The 25,295-nt window shown below is 49.6% G+C and overlaps 1 protein-coding gene and 1 long non-coding RNA gene across 2 annotated transcripts in view; one reads left to right on the top strand and one right to left on the bottom strand.

Annotated features, from left to right (window-relative positions):
• SPSB4 (splA/ryanodine receptor domain and SOCS box containing 4) overlaps positions 1-25,295 on the bottom strand; it is a 64,873-nt gene that overhangs the window by 21,856 nt on the left and 17,722 nt on the right. The window lies entirely within an intron of this gene.
• Positions 7,907-10,382, top strand: LOC122198543. The gene is made up of 2 exons (XR_006193040.1): positions 7,907-8,332; positions 9,987-10,382. It is a non-coding gene; the product is annotated as an uncharacterized LOC122198543 (long non-coding RNA).

Below are 25,295 nucleotides of genomic sequence, written 5' to 3' on the forward strand. Positions count from 1 at the left end.
AAGGGAATGGGGGGAGAGGAGGGAACACTGACAAGGGTTACTATGGAAGTCTGGAAGCACACATCAAGAGGCTAGTGGAGACATCAGCCTACTCCCCCACTGACTGTAAAAAATGGCAACGTCACCCATCACCTTTTCCGACCCATAGTCTAACAATGAAGACCATCGAGGCAAGGCAGTGGGCCTGGCTGGCCTTGGGTAGATATGAGAAGCAGAAGACTCGAGTTTGAGTCCTGGCTCAGTCACTGAAAACAGCAGCTGGGAGACCTTGGGTGGGCTTCCTACTCTTCTGGGCCTCTGGTCTTTTCCACCATCAACAAGAGACCGGATGAGAAGGTCTCTTCATGCACAGGTGGGGCTCTACAGCTGAACTCCCACCACTGTCAAGAAGAATGATGAAGCCCCTCTGGGTGCTGAGTCACCTCCAAGATATATGAAACGAAGAAAGCAAGGTGCACATCAGGGCATAAGGGGAATGCTGCTGCCTGCGTATCTGTGAAAAATCCCCTAGAAGAAAACCCAAGAACCTGACAGCAATGGTTGCCTCTGGGGAGGGTAGCTGGGAAAAAGGGTGGGCAGGAAACTTTTCACTGTTACATCTTAATTAAACTTTATGAATGTATTTAATATAAATACATTTTAAATTTAAAAAAATATGGAACTTCAAAAGGCCCAGGTTTAATGAATGAACAAATGACCAACTACATCAGTGGGGTCACCCTTACATGACTACTCTCTGCCTCATGTGCTCCTTGAACTTCTTGCAGTGTTCTGCACTTGGCTATGTGTTTTAAAGCCTCTGTGCCTTTGCACATGCTATACCCATCTAGCAACAGCCTTTCCATCTAGCAACCTCATTAAATCTCAACTCCAATATCCCTCTTCTGTGAGCACTTCCTAGATGCCACAGCTGCCCCAAACACCTGTTATTCTCCCCACTGTACTTCCTAGAGCACGTGATTAATCTTGTCTCACTGAATTACCATTATCTGTGCAGCTGCTCCAATAACTAGGAGATTTTTGAGGCCGGGCCCCTATCTGATTTCAGAGTGTATCCCAGGCCCTCACATAGAATGCTGCTCAGTATCTCTCAGGGATCACACACACACAGAGCATCCATTCCAGATGATTCCCTGCAGTTTATCTGCTGAAATTTAAGTCTCTACTTTCACACCACCTCCTCCCTTGGCCTCATTTGGGTGTGCTGGGAAAGTTACGTTTTCACATTAGCCTGAGCAAAATACAATTAGGAAGGGATGCCCTGCAGCAAGAAATAACCACCGTGGATGCACCCAGCAACACACACAGCGAGGGGCCTGCCCCACTGCTCTAAAGAGAAAGGATTCTGTGGATTCTTCACGGCAAAGGTTACATCTGGGCCTTCACCTCAGCTGCCTTCCTGCCTGGATACTCAGGAATCCCATGGAAATGAGGCACCCACAGGAAGGGGCTGCCAGGCAGAGGGCCTTGGCTCTGCAATTTAACTGGTTGAGCGGCCTTGGCAAGCCCCTGACTCTCACCGGTCCCCATCCACAGCACGGGGGCTTGGACCAGGGTCCCTAAGGCTCTTCCCATTTGAAATCTCTACCTGGAATTTTAAACATCAGCCCAGGCAGGGCAGCACGGTGAGCAAAATCTACTCTAGACAAATAGATCTCTGAGTGAACACCAGAGACCAGAGGAGGGGACAGAAGGATATCCCAGTAGTTACAGGATGATATCACATGCAAGACACCCTCCCATGGGTAAACCCACAAACCTAAAGAAATACCTCCCTTTTTCCAGGTCTTTAAATTGGAGTCATCACTGAAATGTGTCTTCACCAGGACTGCCCCCTGTGGATGGCAGTGCAGGGAGGACAGAATCCAGCTGCTATTAAATGAAACTCCGGAGACAATGAAGTGAGGTTATCAGAAGGATAGCCTTGATTATCACCCTGATTTATCGAAAGATCGATCATTTACACACTTTCATTCTGTTAACCCTTATGTTAGTTACTAATGGATTTTTGGTGGGTTTGCTTCCAGCATCTTTTCTCTGCTCTTTTAATAAAACATACTCAGATTCCCCTGGGGAATATGCGCGTTCCCAAGACCCTGCCCCATCCCACCTGCGTGGGTGGAGATTGTGACCAGGGCTCAGCTAATCAGCACATTCCAAGCCAGTGGCCACCGTGATTGGCTCAGGAGTGGGCATGTGACCCAAAGAGGGCCTTAGAATGCATTCCAGGACTTGTGCTAGTCAAGGCTGATACAACAGGCTGGCTCCTGCAAGATAAGGAGGGAATAGGTTGGGATGCCTGGGTGGCTCAGTCGGTTGACCATCCAACCCTTGACTTCAGTTCACGTCATGATCTCGCAGTTGTGGGACTGAGACCTGCAGTGGGCTGTGCACTGAGCTTGGAGACTGAGATTCTCTCTCTTCCCCTGCCCCTCTCCTGCTCATGCACATAGACACTCTCTCAAAATAAATAAAGATTAAAAAAAAAAAAAGGATGGAACAGGTGGCCCCAGGGGCTTCTTGCAGGCATTTTGGGACTTGAGAAAGAGCCCAACCATGGTGCCTCCAGAAATGTGTGTGCAGAAGGGGCTTAAGAGGTGGGATGGGGCAGGGTCTTGGGAACACCCATATTCCCCAAGGGAATCTGAAGATGTTTTATTAAAAGAGCAGAGAAAAGATGCTGGGAGCAAACCCACCAAAAATCCATTAGTAACTAACATAAAGGTTAATAGAATGAAAGTGTATAATGATCGATCTTTCAATAAATCAGGGTGATAATCAAGGCTATCCTTCTGATAACCTCACTTCATTGTGGGATGCCCTGTGGGATGAGAGATCTGGAGACTGGTCTATACTTAAATTGTGTTATTTCATGGAGATTGAGAGTATGAGGACCTAAAGCCCCATGAAGTAGCCCTAAGTCACCACTGCATGCAAAGGAAGAAGAGCTGAGAAATGGAGAGAAAAACTAGACCCTGGCAATAGTGTTTGAACCCTGGATGTAGGTGAGGCTGAAGCCCGATTTACCCAAGTACTAGTCAGTGATAAAAGCATGTACATTCCCTTTATTAATATAAGGTAGTTTGGGTCAGGTTTCTTGTTGCTTACAAGAGAATACAACTAATAAACCACCCTGGCTGTGTTAGGCCTTCTCTAACCCTGGACTTGAGTTATGGGACTATGATCAGAGGTTATTTCAGATGGAGGCACTATAGTCGGTGGAAGAGGATCCCTGGTCCAGTGAAGAATGGAAGGAGGTAAGAATGGACATTAAGAGGCCTGGAGTCAGAAAGGATTCCAGAGAGGTAAGAAAACCGTGGCGGGTCATGCTATACAGTTGGAGGAGGAAGTCTGCCTTCATGGAGTAGCCTAAGGGCTCTGGAAAGCCCTCCTTGCCCAGTGTCAGTTTTCCAGCTGGTGCGTCAAAATCCACCTGAGCATTTTCCCCTCAAGTTCAGTACTACGAAAGAGACACAGAGAGTCAGGGAATGTACAAGTTAGAAGGGATCTTCAGGGATACCAGTCCATCAGGCACTGCACAGTCAAGAATCTGCTGCCCAGAGAGCTGAAGTGGCTGACTCAGTGCCCACATGGCCAGTCCAGGGCAGATCACAGGCCAGAACCCCTCAGATATGGTGTCCTTTCCGCTACCCATAGTTGTTGTCTAGTTAAGTCTGCTCTTTTTCAGCTCTCTCTCCTCTGCTATGAGAAAGCTCTGCCACCAGGTGGCGATGCGGAGTTGCCGCATGCTTTGTGGAATTGAGGTCAGTAGCCATTATGGATTTGCTTTTAAGAAAATGTATCTTTATTCATCTCAAAAGATAATTAGCATACAAAACTATGACTAGTTTGAATATAACTTGGAACACAAACCAAAGAATTATAATTGAGTCTACATATATTGTCGCTTCTTTACTAATTACGTGCCTCTTTCTAACCTGGCTAATGAAGTAGAGAGAAGCCAGGCATTGAAGTCAGACTGACTTGGCTTTCAAATGCAGCTCTGCCATGTAGTAGCTGTATGTCTTTGGCAAGTCATTTCTCTATGAGCTCAACTTATTCATCTGTAACAATGGGTTCACTGCTACTATAAACAGCGCTGTTGCAAAGGAGAATTTCATTGCTATATTCTCAGGAGCTTGTATATATAGTAGGTTTTCAATAAACCTCAGTTGGAAGAACGTGGTACCTAATGAAGTGCTTGGCACAGAGTGACAAGTACCCAATGATGCTTATTACTAGAGGCAAAAGGGAAGTAGGTCTACCAGTGAATTGCAGGCCATGGTCAGTAAGAAAGGGCGCTTTGTAGGGGATGTAAGAACTCACTGGGAAGCTAGAAATCACAGTGTGTTGGTGGCTGCCCACTCCCTCACGACGTAAGACTGATGCTTTTTTCCCCCTTTTTTTTCTTTAATGTTTATTTATTTTGAGAGAAAGCATGTGAGTTGGGGAAGGGCGGAGAGAGAGAGAGAGAGAGAGAGAGAGAGAGAGAGAGAGAATCCTAAGCAGGCTCCATGCTCATTGTGGAGCCTGACGTGGGGCTAAATCCCATGACCCTGAGGTCATGACCTGAGCTGATATCAAGAGTCTGACACTTAACTGACTGAGCAACCCTGGTGTCCCAAGGCTGATGCTTGGCAACCTCACTGTCCGAGGTCCTCTCCTACCAGGTACCTCGGCTCTGAAACCCTTCTAGAAACCTCTATGGCTGGTGGGCAAGTTCTGCAGGAGAATTCCCATTTCCCCTTCTTTGTGACTTCCCCAGCCTCACCTATGCATAAGGGGCTAAACTGTCCCTAAAAACACAGTGCTATAGAAGATTCTCAGGGAACTGGCTCTCCTCACCTAACTCCATCTTCTGGGCTGACTTTCCAGGCTTAGGGCCTCATTCTCTCCATCCACAAAAAAGCTGCAGCTGACTTGGATGGTGCCCACATCCCCTCCAGAGGTGGGATCCTGGGAACCGCCCCCCCCCCCCCCCCCCACTCCGGGCTGACAGGCCTTTCCAGGGGCGCAGAATTCCCTTAACTTCAAACCTCCTCTCAACTCTCACGGAGCAAATTATGTGACGCTTTTATTTTTCCCAGCTTGAATGGGCAGAGCTAGCACCTCATAAAGCGACAGGGAAAATATTTGGCTGGTTTCGTAAACCAGGGCCACAAAGGCTCGCTTGTGAGGGACAGCCCTGCCCATCTGGGCAGTGAGGTCCACAGACACCACTGCCCGCCTGACACCGGCCACCTGTGTGCAGACCATGAGGCCTGGCAGCCTCTCGGCTCTGCCGGGCCGTCTCCTCCCACGCACTTCCCGACCCTGAGCTGCCAAAACCAACCCCGGCCATTGGCACGGCCTAGGGCATTCTCAGGGGCATGCCTGGGAGGCTCTCAAAGAAGCTTCTGTGGACCTGTCAGCGGCAGCCACCGGGAGATGTCTGCCGCGTATCCGGGTCACAGTCTGGCCCCAGCAGGCTCCCCTCAAGGAACCCACCCAAATGCTCCCCTTCTGCAGACTCAAGTGCTCCCCGCCTCCCCGCCTTTGCTCCTGCCTTTCAGCCTGCCTGGAACACCTCTCCCATCCCCCCCATCAGGCCCATTCCTACTAGGTCCCACACCTGCACAAGGTCCTCCTTGGTCCATCCCCCCATAATTCTGCACCCACAGGGACTGTGCCTTTCCACGAGCTGACAGCACTCATTGCCCATGCCCTCATTAGATAATTAATCACACCCTTCCCGGGGTGCCTTTATTATTTAATGCTGGCATTATTTCGCTGACACCTCATTTATTTGAAACAGGGAAAGAGCTTTTTCAACATCAGTGAATTTTTCTGATAAATTATCCTTTTAAGTACCTAAACCTACTTTTAGTTTGATCTCTTTGGGTGGGAATTTTTCTAAAATGCATTATGCCTTCAACTTTAATTTTTTTCCAGTTTTACTGAGATATAACTAACATATAACACTGTACAGGCTTAAGGTGCACCACAATGATTTCATATATGCATATACTGTGAAATGGTATCATGCCCCCATCTAAAACCAGTCACCCTTAACACAATGGAATCCATTTTTTTTTTTTTTTAACGTGTATTTATTTTTGAGACAGAGAGAGATAGAACATGAACGGGGTGGGTCAGAGAGAGAGGGAGACACAGAATCTGAAACAGGCTCCAGGCTCTGAGCTGCCAGCACAGAGCCCGACGCGGGGCTCGAACCCACAAACTGCGAGATCGTGACCTGAGCTGAAGGCGGACGCCCAGCCGGCTGAGCCACCCAGGCGCCCCAATGGAATCCATTTCTGAGGATTCCCTTAGAAAAGAAAATGCCACGTTTGGTCCTGGTTCTGCCTGGCTGCTGCGGTGGGAGCTGCATGCCCCTTTGCTGTGCTCTGAGAGCTCCCGCTTGCTGCTGCTCTCCTGAGCGCCCCCATGTGGGTAGGTGGTCCACGCTGCGGGCCCGCGCCTGTGTGCTTTTCTCTGGCCTCACTGCCCACGCTGGCTGCTGCTTCTGTTTGGCGAAGGCAGTGGGAGGCAGATGACCGGGCTGATGTAAATGCTAGTAAGGTGTGGATGAACAGAAAATAGTGTCTAAGAAGATTGCTCTAAACTTCAAAACAGAAATTGGGCTCCTTTCAAGGCCCTAAGTGAGTCTTTCCATTCATTCTCTGGGCTGAGGTTGTATAGGGCTTGAGGACGTGAAACAACTGTGCTCTTCCCATGTTGCTGTGCCCTCGGGGTGATGAGTGGGCTCTGTGGTGCTTGACCAAGAGTGGCTCCATAAGAAGACCCAGCTGACTTGCTTTGGGCAATGTGTGACTGGGATGGGGTCGCCCCAGGGCACCGTTCTCAGCTCTCACTTTAGAACTGATGGCTTCTTGAAGGGCGGGTTGCGTCATCTCTGCCTCAGAGGGGCCATGGCTCCAGGTCACTGGTGACTGCTGGCTCCAGAGGATGTACATTTGGGATGGGTGAGAATTTCTAAACTTTGCTGGAATGAGTTGTTCTGTCTAATCTCTGGTTCTTGGAAAACAGAGAGGTCAAACGACTTTATGCAGCACACAGGACAGGTATGGCCACTTAGGAGCCATTTCATTTCTTACAAGTTACCACAGCTGGTTTGGGCTGCAATAAATCCTCTTTTAAGGCCTGGGAATAGAGGCGCTGAACAAAGAGTGGGCTGGGCGTGGTGAAGTACTGTCAAGGACAGTAGGAAGAAAGGGCTTGGGTGGCCCTTAGAGTTGCCGGGTGGAGGTGGAGGTGGAGGTGTGGCTTGGTTCACAGGCAGGTAGCCTGTCTGCCTGAAACGTGGTGAGTTCTGTCAAGCAGTGTTCTCCTCCCTGGCAGTGCTTTCCTTGGGCAGCCACTTCAACCACGAGGCATCTCCAAGGTGCCACTCGGCCACCTGCCTTTGGGCACTGTTAGTGAGTTTGTAATCTCATCACACCCCAAATTACCCTTGCTCGAAAATCTTACATACACAAAGCTTTACTTCTTGCTTTCTCCTTTTAACCTTTGGGAGACCCTGCTGCCTCTCCAGCCTTGTTTCTTGCCATGCTCCATGCATGCCACTTGTTATCTCCGTTCCTAAATTATACCAAGCTCCTTCTCACCTCAGGGCCTTTGCACATACTGCTCCTGCTGCCTGGAATACCTTTTTCTTCACTCCCACCCCGCAACAGACATCTTGCTAGTTAATTTCTCCTCTAAGTTTAGAGGTTCCCTAGATTGGCTTTTTCTGACTCCCAAGACAGACCAGAGCTCCCTCATGCCCGCTCCCAGCACTCTCTGCTTCCCCTGTGTGCCACCAGCACCATAGTAACCACAGGACAACTTCTATAATTGGTTGTGACATGTCTCCCTGCTGAGTTCTAAGTTCCAGGACGGGGTCCCTGGCTGCCCTGTTCACTGCCTTATCAGCACCTAGCACAGGGTCTGGCACAGAGTACATTGTCAGTAAATATTCAATCAATCACTACACCCTCCACTCCAACCCCAGCCAAGCTGAGGCCTCCAGCCCCAGACCCTGAGGCCTCTCATAACTGTGATTTCCTGCTCTTTCTGCCTGGATACACCTTCCTGCTTAAGTAATTCCTGCTCTTTGATGAAGGAAGGAATGAATCAACGAAAGCATGAACCAACGAACAAACTATTAGGATTTCAGTTAATTTATATGGGAGTCATGAGGCCTTCCACTGCATTGGAAAGGCTCTGAACGTGTGGCTGGAGAAGCATTCACGGAGAAAAGGGCCTGGAGTGGGAGCGCTGCCTATAACAAAGCGGAATGAATTTACAAGCATCCCTGAAAATGCTTTTGGGAAATCCTAAAAAGTCTCTGGTGAGCAAGGGCCGGTGAATGGAAATGAATAGTGCAGAACCTGTTATGATTAATTTAAGATGAGCACGCATCATTGATGCCTTTCATGTTTAGTGTGCTGTCTGCTGCTTAGCTTAAGGGAGAAGGAAAAATGTTCATAAGGTGGACAGAACTTGGGTGTCCATTATTTGGGGAGTATTATGCAGGTAATGATAAGAGTTACCTGGCAGTGGTCACTTCTATGTGCCAAAGTCATGCGGGGCAGTTTATATGCATTGTATTATTTATTAATGGTCAGGAGACCTTTGACAGGTGGGATCTATCTCCATTTTCCAGCTGAGAAGACAGAGGCTCAGAGAGGTTGAGGAGCTCAGCCATGATGACAGAGGAGCTGTGGCAGGGTTGGGCTCTATCCCTGGTAGCTAGACTCTGAAGTCTCTGCCGGGCTGCAGAGTGAGGTTCTGGGCAGGTGCCTGTGGGGGAGCGTCCCCCAAACTGAAGATGCAGTGTTGCCATGGAAACAAGGTTCCCAGCCTCGGGTCCGGCCGGGTCTGTTTGACCCACTGTTTAGTCAGGTGCTCCCCAGCCTCCCAGCATGGGCGTCTGCAGTGGGGAGGAAGGGGAGGGTGGGCCACTGCAGTACTCAGGCCAGCCTGCTGAGGGCTGTGGCAGTCTCCAAGGGGATGGCAGTTGGGCTCTAAGTTCCCCCGGCCTTCTCCAAAGGGACTCCTCCACTGCCAGCCTGGAAGGTCTGGAGAGCATGTTTTAAGACCAGTGTCACTCCTATGTGACAACTTCCACCTGTTCGTCTACACTTGCAGAGTTGCTGGTTTCACGAGAAGCCAGGCCTTCGCCTCCCTGAAGTGACGTTCCCTGTGTGGTCGTGGTGTATCTCCAACACTAGCAGGGTAGCTACAGGGCTTGGGCCTGGAAAGCAAAGGCCTCTGACCATTTCACAGGGACTCTGTCGGGTTTATGCAACAAGCATTGCCCAGAGAGCTGCCTGCAAGGGTACCCTTGCCTTCTCTCTCAAGGCTCCAGGCCCACACCCAGGGCTGCTAAGTCCTGGGATCCAGGATGCTCGCTCTGCAAGCTGTGCCCCTCCTCACCTTTGGCCTCACCTGTTGAAGTCATCGTAGTGCATCTTTCTGAGCACACAGAGGCCTTTGCTTCACGTTGATTGAGCAGATGAGCCTCTCCCCTACGTATTAGTTTGTTCGGTCTGCCCTAAAAAAAGTGCTACAGACTGGGTGGCTTAAGCAACAGAAGTTTATTGTCTCACAGCTCTGGAGGCTGGGAGTTCAAGATCAGGGTGTCCGCACAGTGGGAGCCTTCGAGGGCTGTGAGGGAGAATCTGTTCTACCCGCTTTCCCCTAGCTTCCGGTGGTTTGCAGGCCATCTTTGGTGGTTCTCGGCCTGTAGACATGCACCCTGATCTCTGCCTTCTTGTTCACACGGTGTTGTCCCTGTCTCTGTGTCTGGATCTCCCCTTTTTATAAGGACACCTATCTTATTAGATTAGAGCCCACTGGAGTGACCTCATCTTAACTTACATCTTATTGTATCTTATTTGGAAAAATAAGGTTATATTCTGAGGTTCTGGGGTTAGGGCTTCAACATACCAGTTTTAGGGGAACATAAGTAAGCCCGTAACACTTTGTTTACTTTACGCAAGGGAAGATGAGGGCTACCAAGGAAGAACAAACCAGCTCAGCAGCTGGTACGTCTGGAGAGCCAGGAGAGAAAGACTGAAACATATATGCAAAAGGCAGCACAGAGGGGCAGAGCCATGAGCCAAAGGACCACGACCCCTGCCACAGACTTGTGGCTTCTGGGCATGGGCAAGCCCAGTCAGGACAATACTTGGCCCATGCCCAATGGTGGTGTAGTTTCCAACAGTCTCTGGCAGAGGGGATTCTCAGAAGAAGGTAAACATAGACTCTGCTGGACTTGAGCTCAGGGGACCCCAAGAGGCCAGACCTGGCCTCAGCACTAGCCCATTCTGATGCTACAATCTCTTGTTCTGAACTAAGTCTGAGTTGACAATAAAACATCTTCTTGACAAGACTAACAACCAAGCTCACTTAATATAAATCTCCTCTAAGTAAATGGTCCCCCAATCTTGAGATTCTACAAGGCACTAGCCAATGTTCAAAGCTTTAACATATACATGTTTAATTAATTAGATAAACTCTTTCTGGAAAATCGGTTGGCACTCAGTGTCGGCAATCTCAAAAACAGTTTATATTTCTTGACCTATTATTACTCCTAACAATCTACCATGCTGATATAAATAAAGAGAACAGCTGGTATAGGTAAAAGCATTCACTGCAGTGTTATTTACAAGAGGGAAAAGTTGGAAACAAATGTATAAAATAGAGGACAGTTAATTAAATTATGGTATGATTAAATGGTGACATACTATTTATTTAGTTATTAAAAATTACATTATACCACCAACACCACGACTACTTATCACTGTTCTGTAAGTGAAAGAGGAAAAAGAAGGCAAAATTGTCATTTTCTGCAGATGGTTTGCTTGTATACCCAGGAGAACCAAAAGAGAACCTTCGAGAGAAATAAGAATGCAGTGAAGTAGAAAATTACTGGTCATCAAAAATCAACAGCTTCCCTGCAGGCATATAACAAGTTGGGAAATATAATGGAAGGTAGGATTCCTTTCATAATAACAACAAAAAAGATAAAATACTTAGGGATAAACACAACAAGAAATGTGTAAGTCTTGTAAGAATAAAAATGTAAATCACATTGAAGGACATAACAGAAAACTTGCCTAAATGGAGAGGTATATTTTATGCGTGGACCGCAGTACTCAGTAACTCAAAGATGTCAATTATCACCTAAAATAATCCATAAATGTAGTATGATCTCGATTAAAATACCAATGGGACTTCGGGGGGACCTTACTAAAATGATTAAAGTTTATCTGGAAAAGTAAACACAAAAGAAACAGAAAAATGCAAAAATAAGGAATAACGAGGCAGAAGCAGTCCTACAGGCTATTAAAACAGATTTTTAATCACTGCATTACAGTAATTAAAACCACTTGGCACTGGTGGAGGTCTAGACAGATAGTGAAATGCTGTACTTCTCCAGCAATTGGTGAACCTATCTGCTGCTGGGTGAGAAAATGGTCCTGACGGGGAAGAAAGGTCATGGATGTGATAAGCAGACAGGCCTGGGCTGTCCTCACAGCCTGTGTGGCCTTGAACACCTGCGGTACCTGCCCTGAGCCTATTTTTATTTCACGTGAGTATGGTAAGGTAAAGGTCATGAATAGGGCGTCAGATGTCACGGGGACTCAGTGAAGAGACACGATGATGGTCAGTAATTTATTATTTGTTATTTTTAAATTATTTTAATGACTGGATTGTTTTAACTATTTTAAGTTGTTGAATTTACCTTTTGGATATTACCCCACTGCCACCCAGTCAGAGGCTCACCGGCCTTCTTTCCTGTGGCACCAGCCACATTCCAGTGCCATCTGGTCCTCCCTCCCAAGGGTCCTTGAGCCCATCTCTCCTCCTTTAACAGAGAGGAGGCCAGGCTCTCTCTCCCATGGGAGACAAGCAGAAAGTCAAAGTGGAGGCCTTAGGAGATACTCATAAGAAAGGATCAAGACTACAAGAAATGTAAGTCTTTGGAGAGAAACGTGGGCAGCCTCAGAAACAGTCTCCATTGCTGGAAAGCCTCTGTTATGGGCCCAGGATGGTATTATTGAAGATCATCGCATCCCCAGGTTGGGAGAGAAGAGGGACAATGGTGGACATGAAGGAATCAGCATGGTGGGTCCAAGGGCCAACAAAGGCCCTGGCCTGACTTCAGGGATGGCCTGTGTTAGGACCAAGGGACTTTGGGTCACCCGGGGCTGGGAGCTGATGATGGAGAGCCCCAAATGCAGGCTGAGTGTCCTGGCCTAATTCCAGCTCCAACACAGACTGTCAAGAAGAAAATGGAACAAAAAGAAATGGTATTTCAGGGTGATGAGTCTGGAAGCCATGTATAAAAGGCACCAGGTTGCAGACAGGGGACCCAGAGGCAGGAAGTTCAGCCAGGATTGCTGATGCAGCTGACCTAGAAAGAGCAGGAAGATGCCAGGCCTGCTTAAACCATGCAACGCTCCAGGCATAAGGCTCTGTGGATTACAAACTTTCCAAGATCCTTAAAATATGTTTGAGATCGGGGTAAATTTATTGGTCCATTTATTGGCAAACTTATTGAAAGAAAGCTGCAAAACTAAAGTTAATACATTTAATTAAATATCTACCCTAGAAAAAGAGCATTATGTCAAGAAGTCAAGTTCCGGGCAACACAACTGAACTCACCACTACACCTTCATTATGTTTAACAAAGGATGCTGCAAGGCTTTTTGAAATTAATTTTTTTAAATTCAAGTTAGTTAACATGCAGTGTAGTACTGGTTTCAGAAGTAGAATCCAGAGGTTCATCATTTGCATATAATACCCAGTGCTCCTCCCAACACGTGCCCTCCTTCATGCCCATCCCCCCACGCCCTCCCCTCCAGCAACCCTCAGTTTGTTCTCTGTATTTAAGAGTCTCTTAGGGTTTGCCTCCCTCTCTGTTTTTATCTTATTTTTTTTCCCTTTCCCTATGTTCATCTGTTTTATTTCTTAAGTTCCACATATGAGTGGGAAATCATATGATATTTGTCTTTCTCTGACTGACTTATTTCGCTTTAAGGGTGTTGTAAGTTTTAATGTGTTTGTTATGATGTTACCACATATGTAAGAAGCACAAGCTGGAAATGATAGATGATACCCAGTATGGAACTAGAAACCCAAATGATCTGCACACTCTAGGAAATTTGGCATACTGCAGTAAGATGGAACCTATCACGGTTTCCTATAAAGTCCTGCTTTTAAGCCTTGGAAATAAATCCAGCTGGCAGGACAGGGAGAGCTGGCCTGGCAGTGTATACTGTGAAACAGTCATAAGCTCCCTGAGACTGGACAATGTGAGCTGGCTGCTTAGTTAGCTGAGACTAACAGAGGCTGCATCAAAAGCAGTATGAGGTCCAGATGAAAGGAGGGGAGGTCTCGCTATAATGTTTGTTGGAGAGGCCCTGACTATCTACCTCCTTGCTACCTATCTATCACTTGCTGGCTTATGAACTTATTTAGCTCTTTCCCCCTATAGTCCTAGATGGTCATCACATCCCAGCTTTGGCTCCTCTTCCAGAGGGGGCCTCTACTTCTGCCTTGGGTGTTATTTCTACTCCTTCTATGCTCTTCTTATGGTTTGTCCAAATCCAGGCTCAGACTCCCAGCCCAGACTCAGTCACAGAGGTCTTATGGTTGTACCAGTTTGGAGATCTCCACCCTCTTGGGAGACACCCTGCGCACAGTGCCAGCTCCCCCCGGCCCAGCCTCTGAAGCAGATGGCACTGGAGCCGATGACCTAAAATGTTCTGGGGGGATGGGGCACAAAGGATCCCTAGCCATCCCTGCGTTCTGGGTCCTAGCTGCTTCCCAGGAAGTTTGGGTGGACAACGGGCCCTCCCCATCGACCCCCCTCATTTATGGAGAAAAGTGAAAATTCCCTCTTCCCTCCTGATGTCTGGGGTCCTGCAGACAACAGAGCCAGATGACACTGGGATTTATATGAGTTTTGACAACATCGAGTCCCAGAGAAGTCGCAGGGGAGCTGGGCTGGGAGCAGGTGGGGGAGCGAGGGATGAATAAGTCTGTTCTGAGCCCCAGGACAGCCTCTTCCATTATGCATTTGTATTCATCCCGTAGCCATGGTGCTCCAGGCAGTGGCCCAAACAATACAGAGAGCACAGCTGTTGAGGAGCTTACGGTCTCAAATTTTCCGCCTCAGAGTAGCCCGGAAATCCCTTCCCGAACATGCCCTCTGCAGTCTCGCCCAGAGCACTCTTCCCCAGGGATGGTGCAGGGCTGCCTCGTCACCCTGACACCCAGCGGCAGGCCCCCCTGCCCCAAGCTACCTGGAAGCTGGCCTGAGAGGAGCCGAGCCCATTCTTCCAATGGGAACATCCACTAGTTATGCCCTGCTGGGGAGCAGGATACATGGGTAGATAGTCCAGACTCTCCTTGACACCTTTTCCCCTAAAGTGCTTCCTTGGTGGCCCCTGGGGCACTTCTAAGCCCCCCATGTTCCCTGAGACAGAAAGTGCAGCCACAGAGAAAGCGTGTAGTGTAGGGGACAAGGGAATCGGGGGAAGGAGGGTGGGGGAAGGGACACGTAGGCAGGATGTGTTCTGCAGCCGGCTAGCAGCGAGAGTTGGCCGGAAGGTGCCCTCAGAGCGATCCCACCTGAGGACGGGGCAGCTGGGGAGTTTATACAACAACCTCCAGACTGTGAAGGAAGGCTGCTCCCAGGGGACAATCGGGTGGCACAGCCATCTCTCACAGCGGGAAGTCAGGCCACAGGCATGGAGGGCACCAGCCAGTCTGTGCTCGGGCCCTGGGAGCGATGGGTCCTTGACCAGTCTCAGTCCTAGCCTATGACAGCTTCCTCCTCAGGGTGCAATAGAGTGATTTCCATCTGAAAGCCTTTTGTGACAGGACTTTTGGGGTAAGCTAAAAAAAAAAAAAAAAAGGCCAGGGGCAAACATAATTTCCAATCCGTGTTCTCTTCAGGCCACCTCAAAAATTGCCTGCTCAGGGCACAGAAGTGTGTGGAAGGAACTGCTGTCTAGCCAGCTCTCCCTGAGGGGGATGTGCAGGCCAGGAGCCACCCCATGGGTGAGGCTGGCGGAGTCGCTTGTTCCTCGGGACACCCTGTGGTAGTCAGCACAGATCTGCATAGACCCGGAACACGAATTCAACCACCCACCAGGTTCCAAGCACCTACTCTGTGCAGTGTCATGGGGGAGTGTGGACAATGCTGGGTCAGGTAGAGAGGGCCGAGGCCGGGGGAGTCACAGGAGGAAGATGACGATGGACACAAGCTGCCCTCGGCTGCAGAGGGTGACCACTTGGTGGCCCCAAGCTGCAAGACTGCCACAGATATTGTTCTAGAAATAGAATGAGCACTCCTGGCTACCACTCACTAAAGAGAACCAGGTCAGGCCTAAGTGGCATTTGTTAAACGCTGACTGGGTGCCGGGCAGCTGGCTGACTTTTTCATAGACGTCACCACACTAAAGCCCCCCCTGCCATCCCAGAGGGAGGTGCTGCTAGCCCCTATTTCCCAGGAGGGGAAACTGAGGCCTAGAACTTGGCAATGGCTTGCCCAAGGTCACATAGAATGTCTACGTGGTGTTAGAGGAGGAGGCCGTCGTGCCGGAGTTCAGCAAGATGTGGCTCTGGCTGCAGATGGCCCAGGGAATAGGCGCATGGCTCTTTGTACACGACTGGCAAGGAAGACCCTTGGCTTCCAGTTTGCCTCTCTTGCAGAGGTTGAGCTGCTCGTAAAAATATATATGTGATAAATAGGCATGTGGAAGGAGGGAAGAAGGGAGCCCAGCCGGGCCCTGGCAGCTGGCACACAGCCCTTCTCCAGCAGTGCATGGTGGTAAGGTGGCTCTGGAGATCCGGAAGCTTCCCCAGCTGTGACTAATCCACCGTGGGCCTCACGCCCAGCTTAACCTCTCTGGGCCTCCTCTTGGTCACTTCAGATCAAACGGGCTGATGAATTAAATTATACCTCAGTTAGAATAGCAGAAGGAGCATGTTTTTGAAATGAGACAGACCCGGGCTTGGATCCTGGCTCTGCCACTTATTAGCTGAGTGACCTTGGGCAAATCAAGTGACCTCTCTGAGCCCCAATGACCTCAGCTACAAAGTAGAAAAGAAAGTAACGTCTACTCGGCAGATGTGCTAGGAAGATTTACAATATGAAAAGTGCCTACCACAATATATGGCATTACTATATATTGTATTATTGCTGTTGTCATTATGGCCAGCTGGCATTTTTAGGTTCAACTTCCAAGAAGGCTTAATTTCTCCCTACAGACTCTGTTATGAAAAAGAACACCTTCATCTCCCTGCATGACCTCTGCAAATGTTCCCACATCGCCAGGGCTGCCCCACCCTCTGCCTCCTCCTCTCCTCTCTGAGTGGGGATCCTGGCACCTTCCATCTTCCGCTCCAGGCAGGTCAGGCTCAGCCCCACTGCTATCCCAGGCCCAGAGCCCGTCACTGAAATCTTCCCTGCGGGCTGGCAGCCACAGTGTGGCCCACGGCCCCCTCTGAGGGCAGAGGGAGGGAGGCAGAGCAGAAGGAGCCAGAGCCCAAGCATCAGACTGGCCTCGAAACAACTGTGTGGTCATGGGCAAGTTGCTTCACCTCCCTGAGCTTATTAAAGTGTGGTAAGCAGCCCCTCTCTGCAGTGGAGCAGAGGTGAAGGAGTCTAGAAGATATCAAGTATACACTGGACACAGGAGGGGCTCCCTTCCGGTGGAAGGAGGCAATGCTGCTTCTCTCTCTCTGCCTTGAGACAGTGCCCAGGCTACGTACCTATCCTTAGCTTCCCTCCCTGCTCTCCCTGGATCAGGGAACTGAGGGTAGGAGGCCCACTCCAATGCAGTCAGCAAGTGCGGGAGGCCCCTGGTGCAGGACACCGAGCTCCCATGCCAGTTGTTCCTCCAGAGGGCCAGCTCATGGGGCAGGACACCAGCAAAGCCAGAGGCTGCCTGAGCCGGGCCTGGCTGCCCTGAGTTCCTGGCAGAATCTGCTTCCTCCCCACTTCAAGTCTCACTCCTGGTGCACAGGGGCACTCAGAGGTACTGGCTATATCAATGATGGAGGCCTTAATTGCAGCAGATTCTAATCAGTACTTTTTTTTTTTTTTAAGTTTATTTGTTTGCAAAGAGAGAGAGCACAGCAGGGGAGTGGCAGAGAAAGAGGAGAGAGAGGGGATCCCAAGTAGGCTCCATGCTGTCAGCTGAGAGCCCGACACGACACGGGGCTCGAACGTATGAACCATGAGATCATGACGTGAGCCAAAACACTTAACCAACTGACACACCCAGGCGCCCTTCTTGATAGACCCCCTTGTCGATGGTTGAGAGTAGATGTGGTTATTGAAGGAGAAGGGCTTTGGTTGAACGTGTGTAGGTTGATTTCACTCTTCATTTAGTTTGCTGATAACATTAATGCTAATAATAATCATGTCATCACCTATTTATCAAGCCCTGTTTTGTGCCATTCACTCTATATGTTATTTCTAGTCCATAAACAATGCTGGGAACCAAGGGGACCCCCCCCCCCCGACCTTACAGAAGAGAGAGCTGAAGCTCAAAGAGGTAAAATAACTTACACCAGGAACCCAGCTGAAGACAAAGAAGTCGAGATCTGAACGCAGCTCAGCTCGACCCAGGGCCAACCCAGGCCTCCCCCCCAAACCTCCTATGCCACTAACTGGGTTCACAGCTTCTTCCAGAGTTAGCTGCTGTGCTGGGAGATGCACTGACCACCAGGAAAAGCAGTACCCGGGCTGAGCAGGGGTCCTGCAGGTTTTGCTGAATAGAGCTGGTATGTGAATGAGCTTTACCGCCTCATCTGCTTTGAAAAAGGCGGGTGTCTGACAAAAGGGAGTCACCCTGCCCTGTCACCACCTCCACAGGTTTCAGCCTGTGTCCCTGGCCATTTAGCATGAACCTGGGCCACTGGTACCACCAGTGGGGAACACTGCCATTGGAGCTTGTCCTGAGTAAAGCTGGCATCCACATTCTCACAGGTGAGTAGCACCTGTTCTACTTAATAAAGTCATTCGTCAGGCTTAACAGGCTGTGGTGGGAGGATCAGAGAAGCAGGGGTTTGGGGGGGGGGGTGTCCACACAAATCCTGGCTCTCTCACTAACCTGGTGGAAAGCTGGGCACCTCCCTTAACCTCTGTGAGCCCCAGGTTTCTCACTTGCTACACAGGGATACTTATGATGTGTCTTATAGCTCAGGACACTTTTTTAAAGCTTTTTTAAAAATGTTTATTTCTGAGAGAGAGAGGCACACAGTGCGAGTGGGAATGGGGCAGAGAGAGACACACACACACACACACACACACAGAATCTCAAGCAGGCTCCAGGCTCTGAGGTGTCAGCACAGAGCCCGAAGTGGGACTCGAACCCATGAACCGTGAGATCATGACCTGAGCTGAAGCTGGACACTGAACCGGCTGAGCCATCCAGGTGCCCCTCTCAGGACAGTTTTGATGGTCAAAAATAACAAAGTTGGGGTGCCTGGCTTGCTCAGTCAGTAAAGCATGCAACTCTTGATCTCAGGGTTGTGAGTTCGAGCCCTACTTTGGGTGCAGAGATGATTTAAAAAAAAATAAAATCTTAAAAAAAAAAAACCAGAAAGTAGATTTGAAAGTTAAAAAGCATTTATAAGTAGGAGGCATTATGCTTATTGAGACCGTCATTACTCATTAATAACAACTATTTGTATCATTAATGACAACTCGGGCCTATGATACTCTTACCTATGGCCTTTATTGTGAAATGTTTAATATATGCATAACACATGCAGTGTCTCACATGATCTCTACGGCAGCCCTTATGAGATGATTCTAGTTTTGATTCCCATTTTACAGAAGGAGAAACTGAGGCTTGGTTTCTAAGCATCACAGTGCCCAAGCGTTTGGTCTGGGACCTCCTCCCTTTAGTAGCTACGCTCATTCCCCAGCAGACTTCACACTGTCTCATGGCTATAAAAGCCATATTTATGCGGGACTCTCCCCTGCACCCCATATGCAACTCCCTACGCAGCACCTCCTCTCAAATGTCCTATGGGCATTTAACCCCCACATGTCCAAGGTAAGGCTCCTGATCACTACCCAACCTACAGTCTTCCTCATCTCAGTTGATGGCACCTCTGCCCTTGCCGTTGCTTGGGCCCCAAACCAGCAGAGCATCCCTGACTCCTTGACTCTTCTCTTTTTCTCACCCACTCCAGCAAATCCCATTGGAATTTTCAGAACATATCCAGCATTCAGCTACTTCTCATCACCTCTTCTGTTACCTTCCTGATCCAGGCCACTAGCATCTCTAATAGCCTCCTAAGTGGCCTCCATGCTTCTACCCAGACCACCCTACAATCTATTCTCAAGACCACAGTAAAAGCGATCCCACTAAAACCTAAGGCAAATCATGTTGCTCCTCTCCCCAAGAGTCTGTATTGACTCCCCACCACACTCAGAGAAAAAGCCAAATGTCCTACATGACCTGCCCATCCCCGTGCCTGGATCCTCTCTGGCTTCATACCGTGTTCCTGCACCCTTCACAGCACATGTGCCTCAGGGCTTTTGCACTTGCTGTTACTGTCACCTGGATGGCCCTTCCCAGACACACCCACTGGGCTCACTGCTGCTCTGTTTCAAGTTCTTTACTCAAATGTTGCTTTCTCAACAAGGCCTCCTCCAACACACTCTAGCCCCTTCCCTGCTTTACTTTTCTCTGTAGCACTTATAACTAGCTAACATTTTATTCCTTTTTACTGCTTGACTTTGTCTGTCTCCACCTACTAAATATAAGCTTCACAAGGACAGAGTTTTTTTTAATCTGTTTTGCCTGTGTCATTTGTATCCCCAGTGCCTACTAGTAATTGTCACATAGTAGGTGCTCAGTATGTACAGGATAAACGAATTTTTAAAAAATGACTTGTCCAGGGTCAAACGGCGGAAGAGCTGGGGTTTTAAATTCTGGGCTGACCCTAATGTGTATTCCCAATCTGGGGAGTAGGCAAGGAGGCAGGGAGAGAGAGAGAGAGAGAGAGAGAGGAGAACTATTCTGTTTACCCCTTGCTTTACAAGCAGTCTGGATGGGGGGGCAGGAGCTGAGAAAGGAGTAGGTAGCCAGCGTCACCTCAGACAAGTATTCATGAATGTTCCCATCACCTCCCCCCACCCACACACAATGGGTACACTCATTCCGTCAGCTGCTCTCGAAAAAGCAAATAGAGCAATTCCAAAGCAGTCTCTAAAGTGACTTTCCCAAGGTCACCCAGCTGATTAGTGACAGAGCTGTCAACACTCACAAATTCTGGAACAATTTCTGTGAAATCCCTGAAAATTGGTTTTTCAAAGATAACTGGCTTTTGACAAAGTCCCCAAAGAATGAGGTAAGGGCTTCTGTCCAAAGGCGTCCATCATCTCCTTTGTTCCTGACCCTAAGGCTGCTGGCAGACACAGGCCTGCTTGTGAAAGTCGTGATAAAAGAATCCATTGCAGTCGAGGAAAATGTCAGGCCGAGGCATGAGAAATACCACATCTGCTCCCTGTCCTACCCCCCCCCCCCCCTCACCTCCACACCTCAGCCTGCCTCGCTCCTTTGGGCTCTACCCCACTTGGCAAACACCCAGGTTTCAGGACTCAGAGGTCCCTTCCTCTGCAGAGACCTACCTTATCTGCTATCTGTGCCCCCTCGGCGCCCTTTCTCCGCTTTCTGAGGTCTGTGGAAACCTGCAGCTCTTACTGGACTGTTCCTTTTTGCTGGGCAAACGGGCTGGACCATGCAGGCCTATCTTTGCAGCTGCAAAGCCCAGCCAGGATCTGGCCTGGGGGAAGCGGACAAGGCTCAGCCAGTGTTTGGACAGTGAATACGGACCTACTGGATGAGGACAAGGATTTGTCACATGCTCCCCTTCCTTGAGGACCAGTAACCTCTAGCTGGGATTGGTCCCGTCCTGGGGGACCTGGGTGTCCACAATAAGCAGGATCAAGGTCGCCAGGAAGGGCTGCTAAGTGCACACACCGGCACCTGAAATCCCACTGCAGTGTTCCACTGAGTCACAAAGGAAGCAAGTTGCAGAATGGTAAATACGGCCTGGTCCCGTTTGTGCTTTGCAAAAAAGCAAGTGCACACATCAGTATTTAGCTGTGGATACAGATGTGCTAGAAGACGTCTGAGGAGCTCTTCCAGAAATTGGTCAGTGTGGGCTTTTCTTGGTTGGGGCTCCCCTGAGATGAGGGCAGCAGATAGTTTCGGGGGATGGGGGGGGACGTGATGTCCAAAAATATGAGGGAAAGGGCAGAGTACAACAGGGAAGGGAGGAAGACAAGAAATGGTATGGTTTTTGTTTCATAAAGTTTATTTGAGAGAGACAGAGAGTGCACGAGCAGGGGAGGGCCACAGCGAGAAGGAGAGAGAATCCCAAGCAGGTTCCACACTGACAGCACAGAGCTCAATGCGGGGCTCGAACTCATGAACCGTGAGATCATGACCTGAGCCAAAACCAAGAGCCAGACACCTAACCAGCTGAACCACCCAGAAGCCCCAAGAAAGGGTATGCTAATGAGCTCACACAGATGGGGGCACCTGGGCTTATTCTCTCAGGTCCCTCTGAGCAACCCTCAGTCATACTTCAAAGCTGTCCTGGGGGCTGGAGGCATTTATCCCCTGGCCCCCCTCCTCACAGTAGTTGAGGGGTACCCCCCACGGGTACGTCCAGGTGGTAGCTGCACCCAGCTGAGGGGCCGCTGCAGCTCAGCACAGAGCAGAGCAGACGGAAGCCAGCACAGTGCCAAAGCGACGGGCCCTGGGAACGCCCACCGCAGTGGCTCTGAAACCCAGTGGGCTGGGGGGATGAAGCATGGGCACCCCAAGAATCTGCTAGGAAATGGGGATGGATGGAGAGCACTTTTTATATCCCTGTGTGTGTGTTGATTTGTAAGGGACATTGAGCACAAAGAAACAGGAAATCTACCTCTCCTCCTGCCTAGAAGTAACCTTAGATAGACAACCTGTTTGGAGCGTAGCCTTCTAGCATTAGTTTTTATAGTGTGTACTTTAATTTCCTACTTGTGGACTTACATATGTATCACTTTGTGCCCTCTTTGTGTTTCCCACGTAACACTGGCAACGTCGCCTCTTGAAGCTGGTGCTAACAGCCTCTCTAGTCCAGGGCCGGGTCCATTTCCAAGACAGGCTGAAAGGAGTTTTGGGTCCTGGTGGAAGTCAGAGAGCAGGGAGACCCCAGGAGGCCAGCTCCCCACCTCACGGTGCACAGTGGATTTATCACTCTGACACTGTGGTCCCAAGCTATTAAACACAGTGATGCCTAAACGGCCAACAGGGCTTTAAATCTCTGCTCCAGGGTCACTTCCATTTTCCTGCTCACCGAGCACAACCAAACTTTTGCGTCCTAAAGAAAAGTCTATTCCTTAAGGTTGTAAACACAGAAGGGTCCCACCATGCCCACTCCTGCCACAGACAAGGCAGCAGCTCCTCACCTGCCGCTCCCCGTCCCACTCTGCCTCTCCCCCTGCCCACGGCAGCCTAGGTGGGCAAGGCAGAGAGCAGGGCCCCGACCTTGGTACTCGGCTCTGGGCCCAGGTCCAGCTCTGCTGCTCCCTGGCTGTGCAACCTCAGGCAAGCCATTTCACCTCCTGAGCCTCTGCTTCCTCATCTGGAAAACGGGTACGTCACACTCGCTTCCCAGGACTCTCTGAGGATCAAACAAGATCATCGGATAAAGCAGCTGTCACAGGTCCTGACATCGTTGGGACCCAGACACCGGGGCTCCACCGGCACACCTTAGGCTTTTGGCCTCCTGCTGGGTCTGTCTCCTGAGTGACCCCCCCGTGGTCTGCTCCCGCTCCACTCTCCAATCTTGTCTGCGCAAAGTCCACAGTGTCTGCCATCCCTCCACGTACTGCGAATCCTCCAAAAATGTGGCTTTCTTGGTGCCCCTCCAGCCCCTCCCTTGGATCCCACTGCCTGCAGCTAGGGTCTAAATGCAGCAGAGAGATCCAGGCCTGCCTCAGCCCAGCCCCACCGCCTTCCATGCCTGTCACCCGGCTGCTGCCGGCCACACTGCTGGCCACATGCGGCAAGGACAACCCACCTCAGAGGCAGGTCCCAGGAGCTCGTCCTCTGAGCTAGGGTCAAGGTCCTGCGTGCAAATCCGACTACAGCGGCTCAGAAGCCCTGGTCCTCGGTTGTGCATCACCTCAGGGGCAGCTGTTCCTGAAACTCTGGGAGCCCTCCGCCCCCAGCCCTTCCCCTCTTAATCCCAGGGCCTGCTCCTCTTGACGTTCCCAAGAGGACAGCGCAGGCTCCGGGTCAGTTCACCCAGGAAGTCAAACCTCAGCTTCATGTCTCAGCAGCTGGGTGACCTTGGGCCAGCCCTTAGGCCTCAGCTGCCCCAGGAGGAACCTTAACAGCAGCCTACATCTATAGTGTTTTTAGGTAGAGGAGCTGTTGACAGAGCCTGGGACAAGGTATCATTATTATAATCTTTACCATAGTTCTGACTCGTCAGGTGTCCTACGTGTCGCTTTACAGTTATTCTGTCACTAATCCTCAGGCTGCAAGGGAGGTCACGTTATCCTTATCTTACAAACAAGGAAATGGTGAAGAGGAGCAATTACCCAAAGACGGTGATTTTTGGAGCTGGAACCTCTTACACGCACACATCATGTGCCAGGCTTTAAGCCCTTTCTGTACATTATCATACGGGTGAGCCTTCCAACAGCTCTGCAAGGTAGGTACTATTATTATTATTATTATTATTATTATTATCATCCCCATTTCACATAATGAAACCAAGGCACAGAGAAGTTAAGTAACATATGCAAGGTCACACAGTAACCAGTAGCAGAGTCAGGATTGGAACCCAGGCAGTTGGAGGCCAGAGCCTAGGCTCCCATCTGCCACCCTCGGTGTCTCTTCCCCGCTTTGCCCTCTCTTATTTCATGTGAGTCTCCAAACAGCCTCTCAAGGTAGGTAGTATTAGCCTCATTTCACAGCTAAGCAAAGGGGGCTCTGGCACACAGCAGGTATGAAATTAAACCAGGAGACAATCCATTTCCAGCTGTGAAAATAAAATGGCTCAAAACTTCCCTCAAATTCTTTCTGTATTATTGCATTCTCGAAGTTCTCCTCACTGAGGAATGAGGCTGCAGCTATTTAGTGACATTGTATTTCTTTCTTGTCCTCCCAGTCCATGCTCTCACTGCACAGCCCATTCTGTGCAAATCCCGGCTTAGGGAAGGGTAATGGATGCCTTAAGGAGGTGGTAGATCAGAAACGAAATCAGACTGCAGAACACCAAGAAACCCTTTGCCTTAATTCAGCTCAGCTTTGGGGCTTTGGAGACTGACTGGCCATGCGCTTGGCTCTATTTGCAGGAAGTGCACCAAAACACCATGGGAATCCCTGGGGAGAGGACCTTCTGGCTGTGAACCAACAAGACAAACACGGGAATGCATGCTAATTGGCTCCATGCCCACAATGAAGGGAGGCATTATTAACTGAGCCGCCTTCTTTCCCACAAAGGCAAGGTAGGGCCTCAGGATCCTTCGCAGAAGAACAGTATTACAGGCAGCACCTACTGACCAGAGCTACCTTTCTCATCTTCCTTGCAGCCGAGAGTGGTATGTGATAACATATTGACCATTGAGCTATAAGCAGAAGCATGGTATGGTATTTCTGAGACATCTTTTTAAAGGAAAGAGTGTGCCCTCCTTCACCTCTTCTTTGGTCCTACTGCCCAAAGTGTGTGTGCAAAAGCTGGAGCTCTGGCAGCCATTCTGTACCATATGGTACCTTTGGGAATAGAAGTCACAAGCTGATGAGGTAGAGTAGCAGGCAAAAGGAACCTGGGGCACTGATCACCTCATGGAGGCTCACAATATCCTTGGACTGCCTGCTTCCTGATTTACCTTAAATGAGAGAGAAATGAATCTCTCTTCTTGTTTAAGCCTATATTAGCGGCAATTTTTGGCCACACACAGCCAGACCTATTTCATCCCAATACACCGCTAGCCCCGCTTTATTCCCCAGGTAGACTTCCAGCTGCTCTCCAGTTTGTAGGTCCTGAATCTATCAAGCTGCTTCACACCCCATGCCTGCCCCTGCCACCTGCTGTTCCTCTGTCTGAAACACACCCACCTTCATTTGGCAAACACCAACTCATCCTTCAAAACTCAGCTTCAGTGCTCCTCCCTGGGAAACTGTCCTAGATTCCTAGGTTATAGTACACCCACCTCTAAGTTCTCACAGTGCTCTGGGTCTCCTGCTCCACTGTAGCTCCTAACA

The sequence above is a fragment of the Panthera leo genome, chromosome C2 (assembly GCF_018350215.1).
Source record: "Panthera leo isolate Ple1 chromosome C2, P.leo_Ple1_pat1.1, whole genome shotgun sequence".
Classification (NCBI taxonomy): Eukaryota; Metazoa; Chordata; class Mammalia; order Carnivora; family Felidae; genus Panthera; species Panthera leo.